Consider the following 25,183-nt stretch of genomic DNA (forward strand, 5'->3'; position numbering starts at 1 on the left):
AAATTAAGTTCAAAGATAGGAAGTTTATTGTCAGTCTGGGGTACGTAAGCTAAAGAAATACATTCTGCATTAAATACAGAATTAGTGTGCCTTATGCATCTTAACAAAACCTTTCTGTTCCCCATGAGCACACTTAAAATAATTTAAAAATAGTGTAAGTACCAAATAATTTTAATGGGTTATTCATGCAGTACCATATGCTAATGCAATATTAATAATGAGAAATTCAGATAAGAGGACCGCTTTTACGAGTCACTGGCTTTTCTGATATGTGGGAGTTCATGATATAGTGTCAAAAAAGCAAATACTTGGGACATATATGTCCTACAACTGAGATTCTCAAACAAATATATTTTTGGGAAAAGTATCATTTTGAATAACAATAACAAAAGAAATCACATTTTGGGAAGAGAATATCTTCAAATTGAAAAAAATTCACATATTTCCCCCACATTTTCATTTCCCTCTCTTACCATACTAAAACAATTTTCTAAAATTATCCTCAGGGAGTTCTCTTGTGGGGCAGTGGGTTAAGGATCTGGTGCTGTCACTTCAGCAGCTTGGGTTGCTGCTACAGGGCAGGTTTGATCCCTGGCCCGGGAACTTTCTCATGCCACAGTGTGACCAAAAAAAATTATTATTTTCAATCTTTTATTTCACTATTATTTCTAGGTGTACATTATACAATCCTAGATTTTACAAGATAACAACAAAGAAGAAAATAAACATAATTCCAACATGCAATATACTAAATACAGCGTTTAATTGGAGAGACAAGTCAGACTAAAATAGGAGTAAAATGATAGCTTAATGATTTAAAAGTAAAATATAAATGTAAGTGAATTAAAGTATATGCATGTAAAATCAATCAGCTTCAAATCTCTGGCACATATATGGACTCCAAGAAAAGAGAGGAAATTCCCAAAAGTTAATATTACATAGTAAAATGATGCATAAACCTGGAAAGAACCTAGCTGATCTTGTAAACTCTGAAACCAGCTTACAGGTGCTACTCTTCCTTGATCAACTCAAATGCAACTGGATATATAGACCAAAGATTAGATATCTATGAAATGTACCTGTCTTGATTTATATTTGACTAACTAATGCCTAAAATTCCACAAATAGATCTTTATACTTTGAAGTCAGACTTTGCTTAGTGTTACATTGCAAACATTTGAGAATATGAAACACTGTAGCAGTTATTTCTATCTTATATGAATATTAAACATGAATATGAATTTTCTCAGAAGAGAGTAGAGACCCTATAAAGGTATTGGATAAGGGAGGTGTATTTGTATCCAAAGGTACTTTGAAAACCAAGTCATTAAGACCAATGAGAGTACAGTTAAATGGGCACACTTTAGGGATTAAACAAGCCCCACATTTGTTGTCTAGACTAACTAAAACCCAGCTTATCATTCATAAATTCAGGATTTTTTTTGGGGGGGTTGGTCTTTTTTAGGGCCACACCCATGGCATAGGGAGGCTCCCAGGCTAGGGGTTGAATCAGAGCCATAGCCACTTCAGATCCCAGCCATGTTTACAACAGCTCAGGGCAATGCCAGATACTTAACCCACTGAGCGAGGCCAGGGATTGAACCTCTGTTCACATGGATGCTAGTTAGATTAGTTTCTGCTGAGCCACGATGGGAATTCCAAATTCAGGAACTTTTAAGGGAGTAGGATATGAATGAACATTTATGGTAGTAGTGAGTAAATATTTTCTAGAGATAGAATTTTTATTTTCTGTATATTGACTCAGGGGCTTTTAAACAAACAAAAAAGATAAATACATGTTAGAAGGTTTGTAAGAATCAAAATATTACATAATTTTACTCGAAAATATATGTACAAGCTCTAAATAAGAAACATTGTTAAAGTATAAGTTTAAATGCTAAAAATGCTCAAAATAATACTTCATACAAATACAAAACGAACACTTCTAAATCATTTATAACTCCCTTAAAAAAGAACCAATAAGATAGTAAATTTAGGTGAAAGAATAATTAGATGACAGGGGTTACAGATTTCATCAGGAAAGGCATTTTGAGTGAAGACAAATCTGGTTAATGAACTACTAACACATACAACTGTTACTTATAGAATTATTTTTTCTGCCTGACAAAATTATATCTCTACAGGACAAGATATACAAGTTACTATACCAACCCACAGAATGAGGGTTTTCAATTACTAGCAAGCATTAAAATGGAACAAAATTGCATTCCTTTAGGTAATAGATATTTTAAATAAGGCATAGATAGAAAATTCAACTATGCTCAGTATAACAGCAAAAGTACTTCTGTATTCCTTTTTGCAATATTGCAAATTTTGAATAATCTCTCATTAACATTTTTCATTATTCTTAATAAAATGTATACTCTGATTAGATGCTGTTTGGTCTGAACAAAACTTGCCACAGGCATTATTTTTAAAAGCATAGATCATTGGATATTAAAGTTATTTTCAGATATAAAATTATTTTTAAATAAAATTATTTTATTTCAGGTATAAAATTACCTGATTCAGGTAGAACTTCTTATATTTAATATGTATCATCAGGGGTTGGTAAACTCTGACCTCATTAATCCATTACTTGTATTTGTAAATAAGTTTTACTGGAATGCATGCCATGCCCATTCATTTATATATTATCTATAACGTCTTTGGAGTAGTGAAGAGTAGATTTCAAAAGTTGAAATGGAAACTGTATAGCCTATATACCTAAAAGATGTACAGTCTAGCCCTGGGGAAAACACTCACCAATCTCAAAGAATGGGTTGGATTTATGAGATTTAACATGGTAAAATTTGGAACTTATTCAATTAAAAAAGAAAATAAAGCAATACATAAAAGTGTTTACCCGAACTACAAAAGAAACGAAAAGCAAAGACATTTTGAAAAGCAGCAGTTGTTATTAGCTTTAGATGAGTCTTTAAAGAGAGTCTTGTGAAAGATCATACAGAACTTCATGGAATATAAAATCACGCGGTCATTTGGGCTTGGATTCTGGTTCTAAATAGCAGTTTTAGACATTCAGTCGTTTTCTAATGGCCACACCTGTGGCATATGGAGGTTCCCAAGCTAGAAGTCTAATTGGAGCTGCAGCTGCAGGCCTACACCACAGCCACAGCAACACCACATCTGGGCCCCATCTGCGACCTCACCACAGCTCACAGCAATGACCGGATCCTTAACCCACTGAGGGAGGCCAGGGATCAAACCTGTATCCTCATGGATACTAGTTAGGTTCTTAAGCCACTGAAACACAATGGGAATTCTCAATTTTTTTTAAGTATTACATCTAGAGAATTTCTTAGGCAGAAAACCTGGGTATTACCCTTGATTCATTTAAAATCAGATCAAACGGTCTAAAACATAGTTTCGTCACTTAGATCTTTCTGAACTTCAGCAAATTATTCACTTTTTAAAAGTTTCAGTTGTGATGTTTGAAATTTTAAAGTAAAGCATTTAAACAGGGAATCACAGAAAAAGAAAGGTAAAACTAATTATTCATTGTATTTATTCAATTAGCCTATCAAATATAAATACTACGATTTCTATCAAAAACATTTTTTAAATCTCTAGGAAATATCTGAATCTCAAAATCTTGTAGACACTATCTTAAAGACTAATCTTCCTTGCTTGGGTTGCTACAGTTTTTAAAGACTTTAATTCTGTAGCATTTTTTTAAAAAAATCTACTATCTACTCTGCAGACAATGATATTTTATTTCAATTTTGTATTTTTTTTTTTTGTCTCTCTCTCTCTTTTTTTTTTTTTTTTTTTTTTTTTTTTTGGTCTTTTTGCCTTTTCTAGGGCCGCTCCCGCGGCATATGGAGGCTAGGGGTCTAATTGGAGTGGTAGCCACCAGACTACGCCAGAACCATAGAAACGTAGGATCTGAGCCACGTCTGCAACCTACGCCACAGCTCACAGCAACGCCGGATCCTTAACCCACTGAGCGAAGCCAGGGATGGAACCCTTAACCTCACAGTTCCTAGTTGGATTCGTTAACCACTGCGCCACGACGAGAACTCCAGACAATGATGTTTTAAAATACATATTTCCTGCATATCACTCTAACATAGTTGCCTAATGGTCTACATTTAATTCTAATTATCCCAAAGCTAATATTCAGAGTATTGAATATGTCTACAAAATTGCTGGATTACATAAATTACACTTCAAATGCATATCTCCAATTCTCTGAGTTGCTTTCTACAAATGTATAATCAACCAAGTTCTTCTTTTAACCCATAACATTTTTCAAACCTATTAAAAACAATGTGAGTTTCTATAATCTGAGTTATTGCTTTTTGAAATGATACAGACTATGAGAAGCCTAATAAATCTGGAAGCCTCTGCTTCTGTTATTTCTCTCTCCTTTGGTGTTATGTCTAATTTTGTCCCATTTTGAGCTGAAGAGTCTTTTAGACAATGAGTTGAATTCTAAGTAGTTACATGATTGGAGAATCACATTCATTATTAGCCATTTTTCAGAGGTCATATCTCTATCACAGCTAATGAATTCTAGTAAATTATTTAGTTGTATATCATTGAGAAACAAAACCATTTTTGAAGGAATCAAATACATTTTGATCTAATTAAAATGTTGAGTTTTCTCTTTTTGAAAATGACATGGGTCAGATAACCAACAGATAAAGTAAAATTTTTGGAAATCACTTTGATGTTGATATAAGCAAAGGTAGAGTCCTTCTTAGTATCTTTTTTATTCTCTCACTTACCACATCTAGTTAATCACCAGCCCTTCTTGTGTTGTGTTCCAAATTTATCTCAAATTCATCCTCTTCTTCCTATCCCCAGTGCTGTGACCTACGTTGCTTTTCCTCCACTGAGTGGACCTTCCTATCTCCTCTATTACCTGCTCTTTCAATAGTTCTCTACAAAAATAAATAAATAAATAAATAAGATTGTTTTTGTTTTTATTTAGATTATAGATCTTAACACATGATAATCCTGCTTAAAATCCAACTTGCAATGGCTCTCAACTGTACATATAACAAAATCTCAAATCCTTGACCTAACCTATAAAGTTTGGCACATTCTGGCCTTATATGTTCTTCTACAAATTTAATTAAAGTCATTTAGCCTTTACAATGTTAGTCACATTAGACTCAAATGCCCCTGTATCTATCACACTCTTTTTGTTCCAGAACCTTTTCCAGTTGACCTTCTTATTTAGAATGCTCCTTAACTCAAGCACACATTCTGTTCATTTCAGATGTATTCTTCCAGACTCAGCTTCAGTGCTATTTCTTCAGAAAAGTTTATTCTAAGGACCAATTCTAAATATATATCCTTGAATATATCCTCTCAAAACATATTAAAGTTTCTTAGCCCTTTATTATAATTTTTAATGTATTTAACATTAAAAAAAAATAAAACCTACCCTTTTTTTCACTGGGCAGTAAGCGCAATGAGATCAGGTACCATATACCTATTTTATTACGTGGTACAAAATAGACTATCAATTATGATCCATATAATTAGTGAGTATTGGAAGTTAGAAACCTTTATGAATAACACTAAGTTAATCTTTGAGTAAGCCTATATATTATTTTCAAATTAAGACTGATGCTGTGATTTATCATAAGAAATACATGTTGACTGCCCTTGGCTCCCAAAAAGGATCCTGAAATCCTTTTAATTTCCTAGGTGAGACGAGTGTCTTTCATTCTGAGGTGACTATGGCTGGGCTCCTGGATAGTGGCTGGTCCCTGGAAAGACCAAACAATGATTAGAAGCTTGGAATCTTTAGTCCACTCCCCATTCTCTTGAGAAGGGAAAAGAGCTGAAAATGGAGTTAATAATTGATTATGCCCATATGATGAAGCCTCCATAAAATCCTAAAAGTATGTAGTGCAGAGAGCATCCAGGTTAGTGAATATATCCATACAGGAAGGTGAGGCACCCAACTTCATAGGAACAGAAGAACCTGTGCTCTGTACACTTGCAGACATCACTCTACGTATCTCTTCTTCTGTCTGTTCATCTGTATCTTTTATCATATTCTTTAGAAAACTGATAAATGAGGATCATGGGAACCTCAGATGTGTAGCCAAATCAGATAGAAGTTATGGGTACAACTTCTACTGTTTCAAATTGGCATATGAAGCAGGGTGGGAACAGTCTCAAGGGACTGAACCTCAACTTGTAGGATCTGATACTATCTCCAAGTAGATAGTACTATCGCCAGGTAGATGAGATCAATTGTAATTGCAGCTGGTGCCCTGGAGAATTGCTTAGTGTGGAAAAAATTTTCCATATATTTGGTAATAAGAAGCGTCAGAAGTAAAGCATTCTGTGTGAGTATGCTAGTATTCTGAGTAGCAAAGAAGATACACAGTAAAAGAAGATAGATACACAGTAAAAAATAAATAAATAAACACAGAGGAACATTTTTTTTCTCTCTCTATACAAGAGGAAGAAAACGGTTTTTCCAATTTAAAAACCTATTTTAACAACCCACAAAAGTAACGTAAACACTATGTGAAAGGTATTGTGACATTTAAATTTTGATTATTCCCCAAAAATATACCTAATAAAAACTGTATATCCAAAAGTTCACTTCATCATTCTTGAAAAAAATCTTATTATGAATAATCAAATTTATTCAATTTCTTAAACATATCTTAGAAAAAAATATTTTTCAGTTTAGTTTTTACCCAGAGGTGTGCAATTGGCTATATATCTGAAACACTGTTGCCTTAAGACTATATGAGCTTTTAAAATTTACAAATTTCCAGCAGCACATATTTCCCAAATATGTGTGATTTTGAAAGTAAAGTCACATTTTAGATAGTTTTAATAAATGTATGTTTTTAATTAAATGCAGGCTGCCTTTTAGCCCCACTTTTATTAAAAGAAATAGGTTCTAGGTCACAAAAAATCACCTGGACAATATAAAAATCAATTAAAAATTTCACATAAATTAGTAATCAAGTTTCTTCTCACATGCATGTTAAGTGGAAGAGCATTTAGCAAGTGGAAAAAAAACCGTTTTAATTATTTTATGTCATTTGGTCTTGAAATTAATGTCTTTGCAAGGAAAACAAGCAGGTTTTCATAAATCTTATTCATTTTTCAGGCTTACTGAAAGCTAAATAAAGTGTTCTACAAAAAGACAATAAGGGCAATTTAGAGTTATTGTGGTGCCCGAAGTTGTGACAAAAATATTTCTACCTGGGAAGATGTTAAAGGAGTTAACGCATGTAAAGCATTTAGAGCAGTGCTGGGAACCACCTAGCAGTTGTTCACTATTTTTAGTAGAAGTAGTACTCTAGATATGCTCTTTCTATTCCTTTTAAATCTCTATTATTGGACTTCTATTAAAACTTTTGTCAATAGCAACCACCAAGAAACTTTTCCCTCGTCCTGTTGATAAAGTACAAAGGAAGGATGGCTATTTTTGAAGTAAAAGTGGCAGTCTTAGCATGCTTGGAAATAATTGAAATTTCTGTGGTTAGAAGGATTTTTGAAAATTAAAAAAAAGTATGCAAAAATACAAAAAGTTTACTTGAGAAGAGATGAACAGTATGTGGAGTGATTTCAACTGATTTTACTTTAAGTTCTATGACCTTCCTTCTTCCTTCTTAATAATACTCCTTATACCAAGATTGTTTAGGCTCACAGCAGGTTACAAATCTGTCTGCCTAATGCCTCCTATGGGATCAGTTCAGTTTAATTAGTGCCTCTGAGTGGTGCTGGAACTTTGCTGGGCAAAAATAAAAAAAAGTTGCTAAATAGATCCCTGATGTTACATAAAGTTACAAATTTATCAAGCTACAGAAAGGAAATCTAACTGGTTATTCAAAATAATAAATTTTTTCAAAGACACTGTTATTTGAAAACATATTCCTGATTGTAAAGGGCTACACTATTGAACATCTTAGAGAATTATTTACTTACTCTTTCTACACATACTGAATGAACAGCTGACCAAAATGACTGTACCTCTTACTATCTAAGGGAGATGCTAAACAATGAGAAGAGATAAAATCTGTACATAAATGACCACAAAATAAAACACTTTTGTGGTACTAAAATAACAATTTAAAACCAAAATAAGATAATAAAATATTATCTGATTACTTATAAGAAAATTATATATGAATTTATTTATTTGACATTTCATTGACAAATTATCCCTGGACTATGGATATCTACACATTTAATTTCTACATAGTAATACAGTAGACTATTGCTTCTTTATGTATTTGAGTAAGATAAAAATCTGTTATTATTCAACATCCTGTGGCTCTGGGATACTGTAAGATTTCTCAAATAGGATGTATGCACAGTTGGGAAAAACAGAAAAATAATAGCAAATTAATAGATTTAAACACAATTATATATCTATATGACATATAAATATTTAAAGGTAGAGAAGAAAAAAAACCATAACCTAGCATATTAAAGTTATGAGATATAGCCAAAGACACACTTAAAGGGAGCTTTACAGCATTAAACAACAATTTTAGATAATTAGAAATATTTAAAAATCAATTTGGTCACTACCCCTTAAGAAACCAGAAATAGATGAGCAAAAAAGACAACCAAAATAAGCAGGAGAAAAGAATCCAATAAAGAGGTCAGAAATCAATAAAACAAAATAATAATAGAAATAATTCATGAAAACAAAAAATGCTTTTCAAAAAGAATAAATGCTCATGCAAAGGTCATATACAAATGCTTTTATTTATTACAGCTAATGTTTGGGAAAAAAAAAAAACTCTAAAGTTCATCAAAAGCTGTGTTGACAAATTGTGGTATACACACTTAACAGACAATTTTTCAGTAGCAAAAAAAAAAAAGAACAATGTACTAAACAGCATGGATGGATTTCTGAAGCTATATTTTCCTGAGGTAAAAGTAGCCAAATTAAATGAAAATAGAAACTGTAAGATATAGAAAAATCTATAGATGTTTACAGAAAACGGAAACTGTAAGAAAGATATCTATAGCAACAAAATAGGTAAGCATGCAAGTGGACAGAATGTAGAGAGAAATGCATCACAAAGGGGCATGAAGGACCTTCAAAAGCGATTGAGGAGTTCCCGTCGTGGTGCAGTGGTTAACGAATCCGACTAGGAACCATGAGGTTGCGGGTTCGGTCCCTGCCCTTGCTCAGTGGGTTAACGATCCCGCGTTGCCATGAGCTGTGGTGTAGGCCGCAGACGTGGCTCGGATCCTGCATTGCTGTGGCTCTGGCGTAGGCCGGTGGCTACAGCTCCGATTCGACCCCTAGCCTGGGAACCTCCATATGCCATGGGAGTGGCCCAAGAAATAGCAAAAAGACAAAAAAAAAAAAAAAAAGCTATTGAAATGTCCTCTATCTTGATAATGATACTGATTTTACAAATGTCTTTGTAAGTCAAACCTTATCAGTGTGTAAAATTTAAATATGTAATTTATAGTACAAAATTTAAAAAAAAAAGAAAAAGAAATTGAATCTAGATACTCAAGATCCAGGTGAAGGGAGTAAAAAAAAAAAAAAAAAAAAAAAAACTGCTCTAAATAACATTCCAGACCAAAGGTCACACTGTTTGTTTGCTTGTTTGTTTGCTTTGGCCAAGCTAAAAAAAAGAAAAAAGAAAAGCAAAAAAGATGAGAGGGAAACACTAAATGATAGAAAATGTCACAACTATATCATAAGGGTTTTTGCATGTGTGTTGTTCCAATCAAAGTTGCCTAAGGACATTTCCCTTCCTCATACTGTCACCATTTTAAATATACTTTGTTACTTTCCTAAATATTCAAACTTGTATGAGCACATCGATCCGCCTTTTCTTGAACTGGTAAATCAGAGAAGAATAAAATTTTCCCTATCCTTCTAGGTTCTTCTGGCTGGTCTAGGAAATAAATTTACATGAGACAGATTAACAGAAGAAAATAAAACAAAAGTTTAATAACATGTAAACAAACTCAGAAAGATGCCTGAAACCCTTGCCTTAAACATCATCTTCAGCGAAAACCAAAAGAGGATGTTGCGGGTGGGGAGAGTCAGGAACCATTAGCAGAAAAAGCACAATAAACAAGGGTGAGGTTTTTGTGCAGATTTAAGTCTTGGTCTTCTCCATTGATGCGTTTCTAGAGATTGTACCTTCCTGCTACAGAAAGGGAGACACTCTTGCAAATGGAGATTTCCCTTACGCGTGTAAATGTTTCCTACCAAAGGGTAACGAACACCTACTTGGTTTTCAGAATTTTTCCCATGTCTGCCCTTTCTTAGAAGATAATCAGCTTAAAATAATTAATATCCCAAAGAGAAATATTTTGGGGTGGCAAATTCTGCTCCCCTATGCTATCATTTTTTTAGTCAATTGCAGCCTGACCAGCCTTCCTTATTTCCTTCACCTCTTAGAAATTTTCCACATGTATGTTTCCCCTTAACATGATTCTTGGGGTAGATAATAATTCCCAGGGTTCAGCCACATTTCCAATACATTTTTTAATCATTATGGAATTGCCTGTAATTCTAATACAGAGTCTTCCTAGCTTACAAAGCATATTTTGAAGAAAGTTAAAATCGACTAAGCAAGTTTTGGTTGAACTTGATGCTGAATTTTTTTATGAAACCAGGTCCCCCTAAAACTAAGTTTCTCTGCCAAGCATATGTTTAATCTCTCTGTCCAAAACTTTATTCCCTTTCTAGTCTCACACCTGTTCCCCTCAGGAATGAGGAGTATCAAGGAAAACGGAGATTGAAATGGAGCAGGACCCTGTGGGGGTCCTCCCAGGCAGAAAAGCCATTCTGTGGTGCCCCTGTTTCTTTTTTTGTAGAAAAGGGCTTTTGTCTCTTAGACCTCCCCTGAGTTTCAAAGAGCAGATTCAATCAGTTACTAATTAGGGAAGTGAGGGAATGCAGAAACAAAGGAAAAACAGTTAAGTGATAAAAAAGCAGTTCTGCAATAAAACAAAGTCCTAGTCCTGCTCCATCCCTGCTCCCTGACCCAAGTGGAAAAAGATACCTACACACTGAGACCCCAGACTGGTCAGGACCAGAAGGTTTATGACTGAGATTCCTGGAGCACATCCTGTCACCTCAAAACCAACAAATCAGAAGAAAGCCATGCATCCTGCCTATCTCGAATCTTGCCTTTAAAAATTCCTCCCTGAAAGCCTTTGGGTAATTCCTATCTTCTGAGCATCAGTCACTCTTACTCGTTGCTAGGCATCCTGCAACCACTGCTGCGTTTTCCTTCATCACAGTCTGGTGGCAATAAAGTGACTTTGATTTGAGGCAGACTCAATTCAGTTTCGTAATACTTTTTGCAAAGAAAAAAATCAAAATCTACCCCTAATTTACACATCAGAGAAAACACACTCAGGTTGTGCTTTAGTTTTTACAGACCACTTAAAGATGTCCTAAAATAACAGACTTGACTTTTCATACATTAAGACATTCTTGGGTTTATAACGGCAGGATCCCCCCCTCCAATCATCGGTGCATATTCATTACTTTCCTAAAGAAGTAAAACTAATTTATAGGCAGTTGAAACATGTTTATAACCTTTTAAATTTCTGCAACTCCATAGTAAAAATAATTGAGCTAAAGAAAATTTTGATTTTGGTTTCACCGCATAGCAGAGGAGATGGTGTTCTTTTGAAGCTGTACAATGGTGCCAGAAGATAGAAGCAAAAGTCTATTACAATATCAGCAGGGTACAGACATAATATTTTATAGAGTTATTATTTGAGCTGTCAAGGAAGAAGTAGTTTATAGGTATCTATTACATCAGCATGTTCTAAAACTGGAGAAATAGTCAAATTATTAATTTTCACCAAAGCTGGTTTTATTATATCCCTTTTCAGGATAGCGGTAAGGTAGTTCCATAGGAAAAAAAAAAAATGCCTATGTGGTAGAGAAGACAATGTGATGTAATGGAAAATTAGAAAAAAGAAAGTCAAGAGGATTGGATTGTAGCCTGTTTTGACTAAACTTTAAACCTTGAATAGCTATTTAAATTGGCTTGGGTATTTTTTTCACAATAATACATTCAGAATATTGAACTAGATAAGCTGTACAGTTACTTTTAGAACTCATAAATAGCAAGACGCATCACAAAGGGGAGATTTAACATGATATCTCCTTCCAGGATAATGATGTTAATTTCTTAAATACAAATGGTTACAACATATGAGCATCTATTTAAGAATATTGCAACCAGCTACTGCTGATCCACTTGTCCAACACTTTCCATCAATAACCAAATGAATGCTCCCAACTGGAAGGTCAAATTAACTTTGTTGAAATTAAACATTGTTCCTTATACATATAGTTTTTAAAAATTTTATTGGAATATAGTTGATTTAAAATGTGTTAATTTAAGGTGTACAGCAAAGTGAATCAATTATACATACACATATGTTCATTCTTTTTTCAGATTCTTTTCCCTGGTAGATTATTATAGAATGTTAAGTAGAATTCCCTGTGCTATACAGTAGGTCCTTGTTGGTTATCTATTTTATATATAGCAGTTTGTATATGTTAATCCCAAACTCTTAATTTATCCCTCCCCCCAATATTTCCACTTTGGTAATCATAAGTTTGACACTGAAATCTTTGAGTCTGTTTTTGTTTTGTAAATAAGGTCAGTTGTATTCTTTTTTAAAATTAGGTTCCATATATAAAGTAATATCACATGAAATTTGTCTTTCACTGTCTAACTTCACTTAGCATGATAATCTCTAGGTCCATCCATGATGCTACAAATGACATTATTTCATTTTTTTATGGCTGAGTAATATTCCAGTGTATATATGTAGCACATCTTCATCCATTCCTCTGTCAATGGACACTTAAGTTGCTTCCATGTCTTGGCAATTGTAAATTGTGCTGCAATGAACATCGGAATGCATGTATTTTTTGAGTTATGCTTTTCTCTCGATAGATTCCTAGGAATGTGACTGCTGGGTCATATAGTAGTTCTATTTTTTTTTTTTTTTTTGAGGAAAATCCATACTGTTTTCCATAGTGCTTACAGCAATTTATATTCCCACCAACAGTGTAGGATGGTTCCCTTTTCTCTGAACCCTCTCCAGCTTATTTGTAGACTTTCGACGATGGCTGTTCAGACCTGTGTGAGGTTGTACAACACTGTAGTTTTGATTTGACATTCTCTAGTAATTAGCGATGTTAAGCATCTTTTTTGGCCATCTGTCTGTCTTCTTTGGGATAAATGTCTATTTAGATCTTCCACCCAATTTTTGATATATATATGTGTGTGTGTGTGTGTGTGTGTGTGTGTGTGTGTGTGTATATATATAAATAAAGCTTCATGACGTGTTTGTATATTTTGGAGATTAATCCCCCTTCAGTTGCTTTCTCTCTCTTTTTTAATTGTCATAGTTTCCTTTGCTGTGCAAAAGATTTTAAATTTAATTAGGTTCCACTGGTTTATTTTTATTTTGATTATCATTATTCTAGGAGGTGTATCAAACAAGACATTGCTGTGATATTTGTCAAAGAGTGTTCTGCTTGTGTTTTCCTCTATGAGTTTATATATCTGGTCTAACATTTAGGTCTTTAATCCATTTTGACTTTATTTTTTGTATGTGTTAGATAATGTTCTAATTTCTTTCTTTTACATGTATCTGTCCAGTTTCCCAGTCCAACTTACTGAAGAGACTGTCCTTTGTCCTTTGTATTATTGCCCTCTTTGTCGTAGATTAGCTGTGTTCCTCCTCCTAGTGCCAGACTCTCAGACAGGGGCTCAGAACTCTCAGTCCTATAGAACAAATTCTGTGATATTATCTTCCAGTTTGTGAGCTGCCCATTCAGCAGGTATGGGATTTGACTATACTATAGAAGTGCCCCTCTTCCCATCTCGTTGTTTGCTTCTTCTTTGTCTTTGGATATAAAATATCTTTTTAGGTAGTGTCAACTTAAAAAAAATGCACAACTTGAAAGTCGAGAGTTAAGTTTTATTTGGGGCAAAATTAGGACTTACGCCCAGGAGAGAGCATCTCAAGTAGCCCTGAGAAAGCCACTCAGAGGAGGCAAAAGGGGGAACTAGGCTATATAGGAACTTTTTCAACAAAGAGCAGGTAGTGGGAACAAAAGATTTATAGAAAATGAGATACTTCAAGTTAAGGAATTCAGTAAGTTTCTATGGGAAGGTGCAAAGGTCTGGGCTTATTTACCTTTAATACGTACCTCAGCCATCAGCGCCAGTATTCTTTCTTTCTTGAGCTCCCTCAGCGCTCTCTGGCTCATCCTTGGGAGTGGCTGCACTCACAGAGACCATTACATCTTTTTATTTAGTGTTTTTCTAGATATGAGGAGATGCAAGAAGTGGGCTAATAAAATCATCTCCTAAAAATATCTAATTATCTGAAGACCTGTTCTTCCAGTTTTCCTGAAGCACAGACTGCCTCACTCCTGATCCACTCGGGTGGCACAGCAAATCGGCAACTGCAGTGGCTCATGATTTAATTCATGTGGAGGCAGATGGCAAGTGATGGCAGGTGCCAAACTCCAGCTCAGAGTAATTTCCAGTCATTTCTGTCAATGGTTGTTTACCAGTTAGTGATGGTTTGGGTATTTTTGTGAAAGGAAGGGAGCTCAAGTCCTTCTATTCCACCATCTGGACTGGAATCAAGGGGGGTTTCTTTTAGTTTGGATGCTTGCTGCCTCTTTCCTCAGCATGTGCTAGCCATCATCCCTTTGATATGGTGTGTGCAGGTATGGTGGCCCTTGTGCCCTCTTGGGACAGTAAGGGCAGGGCTTGGTATCTACTTATGAGTCTCAAAGGGGTGGCCATGACCTCTGTCTCCACCTCTGGAGCCCACTATGGTGGCAGCAGTGACTGGCACTCACCCCTGGAACTCTTGCAGGTGGTGTTCTGTTGCCGGAGAGGGAAAGAAGTTCTTACAGTGGTCCTTCCCCTCTCACTGCAAACCACCCAACGTTGACTTGGCTCTCTGCTGGGCTCAGGCTTCCTCCATATACACCCTCATGTGCCATAGTCCAGCCGCTTCAGGCTATCTCTATGCAGCCATGCCTGGTCCTTTCCCTAGCTCTGATCTCTGAAACCTGAGCTTCAGCCCCCAGCCCCCACCCATACTAGCAAATAAGTATCTCAAGCTGGGGAGTACAAGGCGGCAGTGCTGACCCTCAGTGCAGTTCACTCTCTACTTTGCCTTCCACAAACCAGATGCTGTGCTCTCCTGCTAGGCTCTGAAGCTCCATCTCCATCCAGGCTGATCTCCCCACTGGCTGGTGAGGGACTTCTCCGTGTGCGGGAACCTTTCCTCCTTCTCATCTCCCTGGGGGTATAGGCCACATCCCAATTCCTTTATCTCTCTTTCTTCCTTTTCTCCTACCCAGTTACATGGAGGTATTATCAGTGTCTGCTTTTAAGAATATGTAAGGAGCAGAGACAGGATCAAGATGGTAGAGGAGGAAGGCATGTAGCTCACTTCCTTCCACAAAAACATTAACACTCCAACTGCAAGCAGGATGTTTCACCCAGAACATCTACTGAATGCTGGCGGAAGACCTCAGACTGAAAGAATTTAGAGAAAGAACTTTCTCTGGAAAAGCAGTTAGTAGATATACATGCAAATAACATGGGCTAAGTATGGTAGAAGGCAACTTGGTAGGGCCTAGAGATCAAGGTCCATTGTCCACTGTCTCTGGAAGGCTCAGAGGGTTTTGACCATTTTGATGAGTTACTCGGTTCTTCTGGGTCTCTCCCATGTATACATCTTATTAAACTTTTGTTTGATTTTCTCCTGTTTATCTGCTTCATGCCAATTTAGGCCAATCAGAAGAACTTCGAAGAGCAGAGGAAATTTTTTCTTCCTGACAACAGAGAATAGATGCATAAAAATAGATGATCTGGCTTGAAGACACACAAGTGAATTAGACTGTACAGTCTGATAGCAACAGGGCTGTGGTTATCATTGATTATAAAATAAAATAAAACTCATGAAATTGATTTGAGTGCCTTTATGTAAATAATGGTGAATTTTACTGCCTTTGTTTCCTTCAATTTGTCATTCATCATGTGTACTAAATTTTAAAGTTATTTTTGTAGAAATCGTTATTTTAAAGTTTTTTTTCTTGATTTTTATTTAGTGCATTAGTTGTGCTTCTCCTTTTGGTGGAAAGGATTTAGTTTCTTAAACAAAATGCTGGTTTGGAATGCTCTTTTCAAATCCTAACTATATATTCCAATTTTTAATGAATTTACTTCCACACAAAGTCAAGCAAATTTTTAGAACTTCTTATTGATTACGTTGAATTATTATTTGAAAGCTTCAGAGTTTTTTGAAGGAATATTTTAAAACGACTGGCAATTAGATGGAATGCAGTGCATTTCTAAAATAGAAGATCATAATTTGAAACACATATCATTTTAGAAATCATAAAATTGTCATATTTGACAAGTTTCCTATTGTATGCAGTTGTACATTGTTGCAATATTCCATTACTTCATTTCAAATGGTAAAACAACAAAGCCCTAAGAGACATTTTTTCTATATTTCTGCATCTTTTCATATTTGTGATTGTTAAAAGTTAGCACTTCTTGTGGAGTTTTCTCTCTTTTCCACTAAAATCTTTTAAGAACCTCTTTTTTTTTAACCTCACAAGGGATCTGCAAAGTCTATCTGCTATGGTCTCCATGCTTATCTCCACTCAGCCTTAGGAGGAGATTCAGAGTCTCACAGTTGGTGGAAAAAAATGAGGCAATATCCATGGGGATGATGCCACCCTCATTTCATTTCTTTTTGTAAGTGCTATCTGTCACACTAAACAGAAGGGACCAAGGCACTTGCCTCCAAAGACATCTGAAAATTTATGACTTGGTGTACCAATGGAATAAAAATCCAGGAACTAATCTTGCTAACCTTATGAAAGAAGTTTGAAGTATTTATCTGATGTGGAGCTGGTAGATATACAGTCAAACAAGCTGAGAGTCCAAATTGCAAAATTCAGGATCAGCTAGTGGTAGGAAGATGTGACTGAGTCTTTGCTGCTGATATAAGTGCTCAGGGTAAAGCAGAATCCGTGTTTTTGTTTTCTATGTGTTTCATGAGCAGAGCAATTGGGGCAGCCAGGTCAGCAGATGAAATGCCGCATATGTAGGGGAAAAAAAACTATTCTGTCATTACCATGTTATGATCCAATCTACCTAAATTATGCTCAGATGCCATGTTTAAGTTTCATCCTAGGAAGGTAGCTTTTGTTTTGTTCAAATTGCATTTTTTCCCAAATGATCTTGTAAAAATCTTCAGAAGCCTCACTTGCGGTGTGCCCGTCCCAACGTAGAGATATGTTTATATTTAATTACAGGTACAGAACTGAAAGGCCACATGCAGAGGACACACAATTCCACATGGCTGTTTTGTGAGCCACAGCCGTATTAACCAAGCATGCATCTGTTGGGGCCCAAGGCAGGGTGCCCCAAAATATGCCTTAATGGTATGTTGATTATTCTGAATGAAAGGCACTTAAGAAATGATCTATGTAAGAGGGATACTTTGATCTTCCTTCCTGTCTCCCTAAAAGCAGAAAATAAATCTCATGTGAAAAGCACACTTTTTACATTTGGAGGAAGACTCTTATTATGAGAGATAGGGAATTCAGGGCTGAGAAGCCTGTATACACAAATCTTTTTGCTTCTTTAATTTACTGCCACAGGCCCAAACTCTGTTTAGACTCTTCACAAATTTAAGCACTCAAAGCCTAATTTTTCTTTTGTCTATTCCTCACAAATGTATTGTTTCTTTGTCTAAAAAGTACAAAAGCTACCTGCTTTGGCCACTTTTTAGGTGCTATTTCTATGAGACCTCTGTGCCCACAAATTAAAAAATTTGTTTCTTTTTCTCTGTTAATCTGTCCAGTGTCAATTTTATTACTTAAGAACCTAGAGGGGAAATTTCCCCATCCCTGACACATACATAAGCTGCTCTACTTCTATTTGTCCTAACTTTTTCAACAGCAGAGTGACAAGAATAATAGCATCAATTTTATAGAGTTGTTAAAATAATTAAATGGGCAATCAATACAAAGAACTTAGCAGTGGACATACAGCAAATTGCCAATAACTATTAACCAGTAGTTACTAGTTTTGTGTTTACATATATGTAAGACTCTATTAGTCATAACATGGTAATAATACACATCAGACATTGTATTAGGTGTAACATTAAGTAGGAACACTCTTCTTTTGGAAATTCACAGTGTCAATCAAAACCACCACACCCCTCCCCAAAAAAGAAAACAAACAAGACTGAATAAGGGTGGAAATAAGAAAATAATTTATTTATGGTCATAAGAATTACAATTTGGGAGACAGAGATTTGGGTAAAACCTAAACAGTGTTCCAGGGAAGAGAAAGAGTAAGGGGATTATAAATGCAAAAGCCATGAGGTTTTTCACACTAGAAAAGAAACATCTGTCCTTAAGGGATGGCTCTCACTAGTTAGTTATTGTAGCACTAAAGGTCTGATAAGGATCTTGAGTTTCTGGTAGATGTTATAGATGCCTTTATTACGACAGTAAGTGGTTATAAGACCAGATACCATCCTGGCTGAGAGTCATGTATAACTCAGGGATCTTCAGTGGCCTCCCAGCTCCATTTTAGAGAGATCGCTTAATAATACTGTCTCCATTGTAATTTTCCCTCAACGACAGGCCCCTGGGAGAGTAAGATGGTATTTTGTGCAAAATGCTTAGAGAGAGTTTTGAAAGAACAGGAATGTAGAGCAGTTAACCCTACCTAATAGAAGCAAGCATAATTTTGGAAAGAAAGTTATATTTGCCATATAATTTCAAAGTACATAAAGCAAAGGGGAAATTGGGGGCAAAGGCCTGGGAAAGTTAGAGGGTGTACCCTTTTGGGGGTATATTGAGTAATGTAGGGCTCAGAGTTCAAGTATTATGGAGTTGAATCTGAGGAATCTGATTGGTTTACAATTAAGCCATAAAGAAACAATGAGCTATTTCACATTTATTAAATAATAATGAAAATGCTTATTATTAGAGACATCACTACTGGTATTTGTTTGCATACTTACCAACATTATTTCTCAACAACCAAGAAACACAACATAAAACACATTATCTTAAACAATATCTTCCTCTTTTTATAAAGAAAAAGAGGGCGGTTTGTCCAGAATTTATCTCAGTTATTTTATATAAGTCTAAATCAAAGTAAAAGAGCTTCAAAGGAAATGGATGACACTTAGGATGTTTTACTTAAAACCTATAGTATAAAACTATATGGCAATAAAATATTTTCTTAAAAAGGGGAGCAGAATTTGCCACCCCAAAATATTCCTCTATGGCAGAAGGATTATCTTGAGTTGGTTATTTTCAGGAAAGAGCGGACATAGGAGAAGCTTTGGAACCACACAGAAGTTATTCTTTTGTAAGAGATGTAAGAATGTCTGCCTCTCTGTAGGAGGAATGGGAAAAGGAGAATGACTAAATCTCTAGGAACTCTTACCAACAGAGAAGGCAACGATTTAAATCTGCACAACAACCATACCTTCTTTTAACGTGCTTTGCCTGAAAATCTCCCATAATTGGCTTCTTGCAAGCCCTCCCAAATCTTTTTATGTCATTAGCTGGAGCTGGTATTTAAGGTGATGGGTTGGGTCATTTCAGAGAGTTACTTAGTCGTCCTGGTATCTATCATGTATACTGGAGTTACACTTTATTAAATTTCTGCTTTTTTTTCTCCTGTTAATATTTTATAACAGAGATGTCTCGGCCAGGAGCCAGGAAGGTGTTAGGTAGAAAGTGTTACAGCGGGCAGATAGCTGGGTATAAGCAGGGAAAGGGGGGCTGAAGCCAGATGGCAGGAAACTACATATCATGTAAACAGTGGGGTCCATGGATAGGCAAAGACAAACAGCAACTTCCAGACTGACAGTAAACAATGGGTTTTGGGGTGATAAGTGCCCTGGAGGCGGACAAAAAAGGTAGAAAAGAGCAGGACTCTACATCCAAATGTAACTCGCTGCTCATTATGCCCTCATTCCAATAAAATTATAATAAAATTAGCCACACAGGTAAGAAGTACCCATCCTACACCAATGCCATGACACTCTGATCAAAGCTAAACAAGCACAAAAATCCTTATCCATTTGGGAAGGTGAGGCTAGAATGAAAATTAGGGAATGGAAAAAATAATAAAATAAAGTAGTTCCCCTTGTGGCTCAGCAGTAACAAACCCATCTAGTATCCATGAGGATGCGGGTTCTATCCTGGCTCTGCTCAATGTTTCTATGAGCTGTGGTTTAAGCTGTAGGTGCAGCTTGGATCTGGTGTTGCTGTGGCTGTAGAGTAGGTAGCTGTAGCTGCAGCTCCAATTGAAACCCTGGCCTGGGAACTTCCATTTGCTGCACATGTGGTCCTAAAAAAAAAAAAAAGAAAATTAGGGAATAGGACCCCCAAACGCCTCTTCCCAGTGAAGATTCCACATATGCAATTAGATGTATATAACCCGTCTGCCAAAGAAACGCAGGGTGGCTGCTGGCCTCTCTGCCCGGGTCTCTTTAGGAGGTGTCTTTATCACTTACATAAATCCTCACTTTACTTTCTCAATTTCTGTCTCATTTCTGAACTCTGTCTGCAATGAAACAAGAACCTTTTCTTCTACTCTTCTTTTTTTTTACTCTTCTTTTGACTGGTCTAAGAATTAAATTGACATAAGATAGACTAACAAGATAAAGTCAAACAGAAGTTTAAAGCATGTAAACATGGAAGAGACCCAGAAGAACTGACTAACTCACCAAAGTGGCTGATGCCTTCACCTTAAATATCATCTTCAGCTAAAGACAAAGAGGATCTTGGGGGTAGAAGTTTGGAACTTCAAAGAGAAAGAAGGCAATTCACACGGAAATGGTAAGAAAATGTTGGGTAAACAAAAGTTTGCTGAGCCTTGAGGAGAATGGGACACAGAGAGGAATCCTAAAGAGTCTTTGCTGGATTGCCCCCTGCCTACACACCTAATTCATTCTATAGCCATCTCTAGTGCCATCTCTATTCCTAAAATAAGCTTCTATCTTAATACTTAGGCAGCTAAGGGGGGAGGTGAAAGTTTCCTGGTCTTTTAGGACTTGATTATGACTATTTCAGACAGTTGCTGATCAGGGAAGTAAAGAGAGACAAAGGCAAGGGAGGAAGAGTCAAGAAACAATAGTACAGTCTTGGGGCAGGATCCTGGTTCCCTCTCAAGAGATACACATATTGATGTGGGTATCTTATACACCTAAGAGAAGAGTTATATTCCTTATGCTCCTTTTAGAAATGAATACTTTAAAGTTGAACAGCTTGGAGTCCTTTCTTGTTCTTCTCCCTGGCTTAACTGCATCCAAAACACAATCACCCATAAGCTAAAGATTAGGTATCCTTGAGCACAGTTGCATGTGGGTTAAAGAGTATTAGCACATGATGTTTTTTCCAGAAGCTTTCGTAGTTTGTTCTCCTCTCTGATCAATACGCTACTTTTGCAAGCACGCCATTCTAGGCAGCAACTCGGAAGACCACCATTATGATCATGGTGAGGTCCTTGGAGACCAGCTTCGACGACTAGGACCCTCCCCAACGAAAGAAGAATACATGTTTGCCCCAATCCTGGTTCCTTTCTGAAACCTGTTTTTCTCCTTTTTACTATAAAACTCCCTGCAGTTCTTCCTAATGGAGGGCACAGTCTTTAAGGCATTAGTCGTGGCCTCCTTTGTCTTGTGAAGCAATAAAAGCAATCTTTTTCTCCTTTATCCAGAACTCTATGTTGGGGTTTCTAGTTGGCACTGGTGGCCAGAGGCTGAGTTTCAGCAGCAAGGTCAACATATTATCCTTTAGGTTACAGTTGATGTGATGGTGGTTGAACAAGTCAGACTGATCTGGAAGCCTGAACTGAAAGAGAACTAGGAGTATTTACAACTGATAATGTTATCTTTGTTATTGTTATTTCTCTTGCCTGATTCTTTTGTTTCCTTAAGATCATTGAGACCTATTCTAAGGAAAGCATTGTGCCGAGGCTTAGATGACACAATGGCTGAGGCCAAAAATGGCTGCTCTTATGTCAGGAAAGCCATCCCTGTTTTGTTTTTTTTCCCTCGGGGACACCCCCCACCCCCTTATCTGTTTCTAATAACTTACATGCCAAAGAGACATTTTGGAGCACAACTAATTTTTCTCCCTTACAAGGAGTAGAAAGAAGATTCTTTTCTCTCCTCTACACTTAATTTTAAAATAGTATTTTATTCCTATTTTTTTATATAACTGAAAATAACTATTTCACTTTACCAAATATTATCAAGTAATCTCAAATATTGATTCTATTTTTGTCCATTTCAAAAAAGGCTGTTTCTCAAAAAAAAAAAAATAGCTCCTTTAGGGACTATATTAAATATTTATATGTACAATAATAAATATCAGTTTTAATTTATTATTCCTATTGTAAATATCTCTTCTACCCACTAGGAACATTCTTTACTGAAGCATGTTGCCTGTACCTCTCCCATTTATCCCAATGGATCATAAAATCTATTTATATAAGCACCATTCTCATATTTTTCCACTCATCTTTCACTACCTTATTTTCATAGCCCTATATCCCATTGGACTTATTATACACCATTTAAGTGATTTACATCCTCTTTGTTCCTACAAATATTTATTTTATCATAGGTTTTTACTTTTTCCTTTTGTTTTTTAACATTTATATGGCGAAATTCTTATATCATTTTTAGTAATGCTTTCTTTTTTGTTATACAGATAAAAGCCCTAATTTATCTGGTAGACTTGATAATGCAGTGGTAGAATTTAATAGCTCAACAAAGTTCACTGATGCTTATTTAATGCATAAAATTTATGGCAGTCTTATTGATAAAAAAATGAATCATAACTATTAGCTATGAGCACCATAGCACAGAATTCAAAGATAACATCATTTATGACACATAATGTTATATACGTCATCTCATAACAAGAATGTAAAAATTAATTTAATTTGTATTCAAATAACATTTAAAAACGCTAACACAATTTAAAAAAATAACGAGACATTTTTATCTCTTGTCCTTAATATTTTGACACACAAAATATTTAGATGAATATATATAAATTGTTATTTTTTTAAACTTTAAAATCTCTCCATAGATCATGTTCATTACTAGTTCCAATAACAGTCACTTAAAGCTCTTTTGAATTTAGAGCTCAACTTTCTATTTCAGCATTTTTTTATTTGTTGGTATTTTTTCCTTTCTTTTCACATTTTTCATGCTGGAAATTTATTTTGGAAAGTTAAGTTTAGGTGACTCTGTTAGCCAGAACTGAAAACATACAACTTCTTGTTTAATTCAAGCCTTACCTTTTTCTCTTTGTTAATTGCAAAGTTTAGGTTTTACCAGTCTACACCATTCATAGGACAATTATGATTGGTAATTTTCCTCTAACCTTTTATTAGACCCAAATACTAAAGGATAACAAATCTATACTAGCAAATGGTCCTTTATCTCTATATGTATTTTTAAAAATTGTGAAGTATACTAAAAATTAAAAAAATACTATTATGAAAGTATGAAATATTTTTTATAAAAAGTGAATTTAAAATATTGAACATAAACGAAAATAACATGGCTAAGATTCAGTCAAATTCTAATACATTATTCATAACAGTCATAATAATAGAAATATTATTCAAACTTGTTACTTAAAAATTCATATAACTGATTTAAAATGAGTAGAAGTCCAATTACAGAGGTAAAATATAGTGCAATGTCTCAATTTAAAATGTTCTTTTTATTTCATAGATGTTTTCTACCAATTTTCAAAAGACTATAAATACTAAAAAAAATCAAAACAAAACACTGTTCTCCCTTAGATGGTATTCCATACCAATACACTATGATCTCCATTATAATACCCTACTTTATGAAGATTAAATGCTTTTGCAATTCAAACACAGTAAAATTGGCTTAAAGCAAAATCAAACACTAGTTTGCTGGTTCAGGATTTGAATAGTGGAATGAGAAATCTCTCTTATATTGCTATTGTGCACTGGTCAGCTAAGAAGTAATTGCTTTTTATAAGGCAAATTTGCTTTTACTTTTCTAAGGTAATGAAATGAACCTGAAACACTTCCTTTGAAATCAAAGTCACTATCCCTGAAATGTCACCAGACAAATTCCATCATATAGTTTCTGCAAACACATAATGAGAAAGTTAGGCATGGAATTGATTGACAGAATTCTATTAGAAAGCCTCTCACACATTCATCTATAATTATCTGTGTTGTAAATCAATACTGATTTGATTTCTTCATATTCGTGTGCTGTTAACATGGAGGGAAAACCAAATCATATGTATTTCTGAAAGAAATACCAGAAATGTACCAACGTGCTAAGATGTCCCCAACTAGTTTACTGATGTGTTTGTGACGCAGTACATACATACACAAAGATCTAGTGTGACAGATGGTTCTAAAAATGCCCTTAACAATAAATATCCACAAAATTATCAAATGTCAAAAGAGCAGGTTAATCTTGAAGCAGTATTAATTTTTATGTAAAAGGAAAAACAGATGTTTCTTTTCAAATGAAATATGACAGCTCACATCAGTTCCATTCTTTAGTGGTAAAAGTAACTTTAAAAAAAAAATACACCTATTTGAAATCTCATTCTGTGCTCAGTTTAAGTGTGTATAAATTACATTTTACAGAGGTGTTTTAGTGGGAGTAGGATGATCTGTAATGTGAATTTAGTCCTGGTAGGATAATGAGTAGGACTGAATATTTCTAGATTAAATAAAGATGGACAATAAATATTAAATTTTGGATATATTCTGTATGTAAATAGTCCTGTGAAGTGGTATTTAGGTAATTATGCATTCATTTCTTGTATTTCTGAAAATTATACAGAGTTTATGATGGCTGTGTTACACAGAGTTTTCAAAACATAAACGACATGGGGATATTTTAATTCAAACAGCTCTTCAGCACATAATTTTGAAATAAATTTCTTACCTGAAAACAAGCTGCTCCATATGATGATTTAAGTGGTTTGTAAGCACTTTCACTTAGGTTCTTTGCCATGTCCTAGTCTTGGTGAACCGTTTTATAACAGCATGATCAAAGTATCAAAGGAATCTGTGAAAAGTATAGAATAAATCAGTACAGTAATTAAAAGACA

Source organism: Sus scrofa, chromosome 4 (assembly GCF_054392235.1).
Source record: "Sus scrofa isolate SSC_HxYL_T2T_F1_AM1 chromosome 4, Sscrofa_HxYL_maternal_Yorkshire_Landrace_v2.0, whole genome shotgun sequence".
NCBI lineage: Eukaryota > Metazoa > Chordata > Mammalia > Artiodactyla > Suidae > Sus > Sus scrofa.